Source organism: Cottoperca gobio, chromosome 9, assembly GCF_900634415.1.
Source record: "Cottoperca gobio chromosome 9, fCotGob3.1, whole genome shotgun sequence".
NCBI lineage: Eukaryota > Metazoa > Chordata > Actinopteri > Perciformes > Bovichtidae > Cottoperca > Cottoperca gobio.
The window spans coordinates 6702704-6708858 of NC_041363.1; positions in this window are offsets into that span (position 1 = coordinate 6702704).

The following is a 6155-nucleotide window of genomic DNA, read 5'->3' on the forward strand; positions in this document are numbered from 1 at the left end:
TCTGTGAGAGGCTGGGATTTTAGCAAGCCTGCATTGTGTATCTCAGCCAAGGTCAGCGCACAGTACACCAAGTTAGCATCAAACTGTGCTGTATGATCAGCTCTTACAATTCTAGAGCACCGCCAATGATGGACCTTGTTCACAGCTCGCAAACAAATCAATAACTCTGTGGATCGCATGACTGGAGAAGAGACAGTGAGCTGGGGAAGATGTAGGAAAATAAGTGAAAGATGGAGCTTTGTCCAGTTTTCTTTTTCCCAGCCTCACTTGGCAGGATGAAACCCGGCCTGCTGTTTGACTGGTTGTGCGCCAAGTAGGGACTCAGATATATCAGATTTCAATTAACCACAGTTCATGAGGGCCATCCACAGAGGTGACATGGCCCTCACACCCTCCATCCGCTGCTTAGTTGCAGCCCCAGGGAGTAGGTAATGAGATGGCTTTCTATCTGCCTCTCCATCTTCTTCCTCTTTTAGGAGGACGCCTGGCACTCAGAGCCAAGGGGGCCTGTTGACACCTAGGGCATGTGCTTGGCCCATTTGGCTCTGGCCTGCAAGCTTGTTTGGCTCGCAGTGGCTACACAGTTTGCCCCTATGGACTGCTCTAGGGGGGTAGATAATGAATAGTCTGAATGCAGGTTTGTGCAGGTACAAACATGTTGTGTGTGTGTGTGTGTGTGTGTGTTGTGTGTGTGTGTGTGTGTGTGTGTGTGTGTGTGTACTAGTGTATATGTGCATGAATTATAAATAGTTAATGAGTATAAAAATGTTTCATGGCATGAGCACTTTCGCAGACTTCTTTGAATACAATGTTTTTAAAGCATTCAGTTATATCTCACAGCAACTGATAACAGAAGATTCCTCCGGTCACATCTGTCACCAAAGACAAGAGGCCTCCAAACCTGTAGTTCACTGTTCAATCACCTGAGCATAATTTGTATGCTTATTCAATCACAGGAAAGGAAAACAAAGCAAGGTGCGGGAAAATGACAGAAAATCACTCAAAAAAACGAGGGAAGGACACTCCGGCAATCCTTCAAGCAAATTCATATACTGAGTGTTGTGTGCTGCAGGGTGTGAGATGCTGCTGGGTGGTGGGATGTCAGGGGTTGAGGCTGACTCTGGTCAGGGAATGTCCAGGTCAAGGCTCACAAACCTGTGTAAATAAGGGTTAGTGTGTGTGAGAGATGGAAATAAAAAAAAACACTATTTTGCATTTGTTTACGTTTCATTTTTGTGCACAAATGACATCATGTTGATGCTTTTGAGTCTTTTCTGGTTTATTTTAGACTAGAATTGTACCTTAGACAGAAACTAGTGAAGAAAGAGACTTGCCCAAGTATTTCAAAAGTTATGCCAGCAACATTCATAACCTGAGTGGGGCCGAGAGTTTGTGAGAATGCAACAGTGCATCCGTCACCAAGAGGAATGGTGGTGTCATCCTCAACTGTGGTGTGGAATCACAGGCAGTCGCTCTACGATACACTTCTTTATGGAGGCTCTTTTTACATTCTGCTGAGTAGCCCTGGAAAAATAAAAGCTAAATCTTAGCTGTCACCATCACGCTTTGCTGCACTATAACACTGTCCGGTGTTTGGGCACTCCGCATGAAGCAAACAGAAACACAGAAATTCCACATATTCATCGATGCTGCATGCATCATACAAGGAAAAGGAGAAGGCTGCTTGTGTGACTGTATGCGTTTCTGAGATTTTGCATGTGTGTGTGTGTGTGTGTGTGTTGCTTGTTTGTGTGGTGGACAATAATAGGGATGAGAAGGTCTCTGCATGTCTGCACAGCCGTTTCAGAAAATCAAATGGCTGAACAGTCAGTAATGAGGCAGACAACAGAGACTCAGCCAGACCCAGAAGATTTGAAGGGCAGACGGAGGAGAGAACGGGGCAGGAGGGGGGGTGAATGGATGACAAAGGGGGGGGGGGGAGAATTATTGAATTAGTCAGACAGTAATAGCAGAAAGAGATGAGTATAATGTGAACATGCACTTTGGGGAGGGGGGAGGGGGGTTATGACCCAAAATATGAAATTTTGCAAAGCAATATTAGAAAAAAGATGCAGAGGATTGAATTGGCGGATGAACGTTTGCATTTGCATTATTTATCAGAGGGAGAGGTGTATAATACTGTAATAGGAAAAAGCATCGGCACAGTCCTATCTTCATTTATAATACTAGGAGAGGAGAGGAGGAGAGGGGAGAGAAGAGGAGGAGAGGAGGAGAGGAGGAGAGGAGGAGAGGAGAGAGAGAGGAGAGGAGAGGAGTGGAGAGGAGAGGAGAGGAGGGGAGAGGAGAGCAGAGGAGAGGAGAGGAGAGGAGGGGAGAGGAGAGCAGAGGAGAGGAGAGGAGTGGAGAGGAGAGGAGGGAAGAGGAGGAAACGAGAGGACAGGAGAAGAGAGAAGAGGAGGGGAGGAGAGGAGAGGAGAAGAAGAGGAGGAGAGGAGAGGACAGGAGAGGAGAGGAGAGGAGAGGAGTGGAGAGGAGAGGAGGGAAGAGGAGGAGAGGAGAGGAGGAGAGGAGAGGAGAGGAGAGGAGAGGAGAAGAGAGGAGAGGAGAGGAGATGAGAGGCGGATGCGTGGCTCATTAACATGCTGTTGATCTTCTAAGTGCCACAACTCGCCCACCATTTTTCCAGCGTCACAAACACACTGTCACGCTTGCAGAGCCACTTAGGAGAGGAGAGGAGAGGAAAAGAGGAGAGAAGAAGAGGAGAGGAGAGGATAGGAGTGGAGAGGAGAAGAGGGGAGAGGAGGGAAGAGGAGGAGAGGAGAGGAGAGGAGGAGAGGAGAGGAGAGGAGAGGAGAGGAGAGGAGAGGAGAGGAGAGGAGAAGAGGGGAGGGGAGAGGAGGGAAGAGGAGGAGAGGAGAGGAGAGGAGAGGAGGGGAGAAGAGGGGAGAGGAGGGAAGAGGAGGAGAGGAGAGGAGAGGAGAGGAGAGGAGAGGAGAGGCGGATGCGTGGCTCATTAACATGCTGTTGATCTTCTAAGTGCCACAACTCGCCCACCATTTTTCCAGCGTCACAAACACACTGTCACGCTTGCAGAGCCACTTAAGTTATCACTGACAAAGTAGCATTGGATATACAGGATGTGATATATCATCAGTTGTGGTCAAAGTTGACAATGTAATTGTTGCGACATAGCTATTTTAAAAAGCTACAAGACAACAAACACGACAGTAAGGACTGAATTACATAAGAGTATGAAAATGTAAAATAATTTAAGATGTTTTACCTATAGAGGTGTTCATTCCTGAAGAAGGGGGTGTCCGTGCACTCTTCTAAAATCTGAGGTTTAAACGTAACCAGATTAGGTACCTCACAAATGTTTTATAGTTATAGTACTCACACCACTTAAGGTTAAGTTAAGGAGAAGTATCGGACTGGACGTGTTTTCTGACACAAATGTTGCCACAGAACAAAGGTTCTTTAATTCAGAGTACTTTAGTACTTAAGTTACTTTCCCTCTCTGGATATCAGAGGACTTGCAACATGTCAGTGAGCGGACGAACCGCTGCAGACCACTAATATAATGTGTGGGAGCAGACAGCTGCAGCTGGAGGTGTTGTGATACTTCCTGTCTTCCATCTCCCCGGGAGCCCGGCTCTCATGGTATTCCTGGAAGATGGTGATGCAGTGTCGGATTGTCGCTTCCTCTGATCTGCAGTCATACAGCGGATTCCCAGGGAGCGTGTCACCGAGGGCGGGGGGAGAGGGGGCTCAAATGCTCTGCTCGTTACTCTAAACGCCACCTAATTAATAATGTATCAGAGAAGACGCGCTGAGACACAGCAGGGCTCCTCTGCTTGTCACAAGCACTGACGCACCCACACACACACACACACTCACATATTTGAGACGGATCAAGCCTCCCCCTTTCTTCTGCTACGATAGCCCCCACCCAATGCTCCCCTAAATATTCAGATATGGAAGCAGGAGAGAGAGGAGGCTCTGAACACATGTGTACAGTCCAGTGTTGATGTTTCCTCCATCCTGCTGAAGCCTGTACATCCATATATGTTGATACTTAGCGCACACGCTCACAGAGAACAAACAGGAACTGAGCACAACTTGATTCTTTTGGGCTTTGTTTCCGCCGCATGAATTTTCATAAGTGAGATTTTATGGTAAACTGAGGCGGTGTAGGGAGGGCTGTGAGCGGTGATAGGGGTTAGTTTCTGTACACTCTTCTGACACGCAGTCAAACACGCACCCGCCCACACACATATCTAACCTGGATGTTGCGCGCTCCCCAGAGAGGGGTGACAGGTGACACTGTGCTGGTGTTAAGGTAATGGCTCCTCCTGTCCGGTTGAGTCTCTCTGTTCTGTACCTAACAAACACGTGAGGCCTTAAAAAAACAACCACACACGTCTATTTTAAACTTCTTTTTATTCTATGGGGTTTTTTTCTTCATCTTATTACCCAAAAGCTGTCAAGCCAGCTGTCAACTGGTGTCGTTGTTGAAGACAGTTTGGGTTTTAATGGTGGTACTTTGTCTATATAGTCTTTAAATAAAAAACAAAGCAAAGTATTGGTTTTTATGGAGGAGCATTCAATCATTAAGGAATTCAGCCTTAATCTATTAATAGGTTATCAATATTAGCACACTTTTGTATTCATATATATGTTCTGAGACCGATAAACATCCGCAGCTGCTCTCTGCCTCCTCCTTTCCTTCTTTCTCTCTCTACCTCACATTTGATTTATTTGCTTCTTTGTTTGTGTTTGTCATATGGAGAGATGTAAATGTAGCCACCCCAAGGGAGAGCATCCTCACTAGTGACACAAAAAAGACTGGAGAAAAAGAAATCAGAATAACATAAGCCACAAAAAGTGAGAGGGGTGGGAGGGGTGGGAGGAAAAAATAGTAAAGGAGGGATTGTGAGATTGAGGGAGAGGGGGGGGGGGGGGGGGGTTCAGAAAACAAGAGACGGTTAGAGATGTGCAGGACTCTGTAAACAGTCTACGCGGGGGCTGGAAAATTAACGCTGCATAAATTGTGCGAAACATGTCCTATTTTCTCTCCCTTCTCTCCTCTGCACCCTCTTTTAAAAGGGTTCAGGATGCAGGGCTGTCAGATGAACGCCAGACAGGCATTTTCCGACTTTGTTTGATCCCGGCTCCTTTTAAAAACACTTCCCAATGACAGAGGGGAGGCAGAAAGCAGGTCGCAGTGTGTGTGTGTGAAGGTGCCGGTGGTGAGCGAAGGAGGAACAGGAGAGACAAGCAGACAGGAGACACATGTAGACAGACTTTCGCAGTTATCACACCCTCATTGACACTGCCTTTATAGTCCCTGCAACCAGCACCTCTCGCTGGGAGAGCGGCAGGGATATTGTGTCTGATAACTGTGTCAGCACCTCAGCAAAATATGGTGTGTGCACACACTGCCACTGTGGTGTTATGGACAGGGACATATAGTGTTTGGCACAGGTCTGCATGTACACTGAAGGGCCAGGGCAGTTTGGCAAAAACAGGACAAATATACCAGAAAAAAACTACCTTTACTACAGCAAAAAGAAATGAGCTTATTTTCAGGTTTCATCCACGCAAAGAGGTCTAATAATGTATATGAGGAATGATGGATGGAGATTTCTAAGTGTATTAAAATCACACAACTGTTTCCCTGCTGCCCTCTCGCATGAAACAATTATATTTGTAAAGCCATTGTGTTCAAAACAATAATCCTAACTTCTTTCCTCCTGCTGCTGCTATCGACTTCACCCTTTGTGTCAAACTGCATCTCCCTCGCTTTGCTTCACCAGATAATGAATTCCAAACAGAGAAGAAGCAGGGCATCTCTCATTGCTCTCTCTCTCTCTCTCTCTCTCTCTCTCGTTCTCTCTCGATCACAACAACACCATTTCCATTTATAATTTCGATTGTTAATTTGCATGAGAAAAATTAGTTGGATGACATGCGTGATGTTTCCCCCCCCCCCCCCCCCCCCCCCCCCCATCTTCTTTTCTGCTTAATTTTCCCACTAATTATAAGCAGCAATGGCACATTATTTACATAAATAATTGTTGTTCCTTCTGTTCACTCATATTTTCCTCCTTTCTTTCTTTGTCAGAGTTGTTTTGGCATTTGTCGTCCGCAGGGGCAATTCTCCTCTGAGAACATTTGCACATCTCTCCTGACTG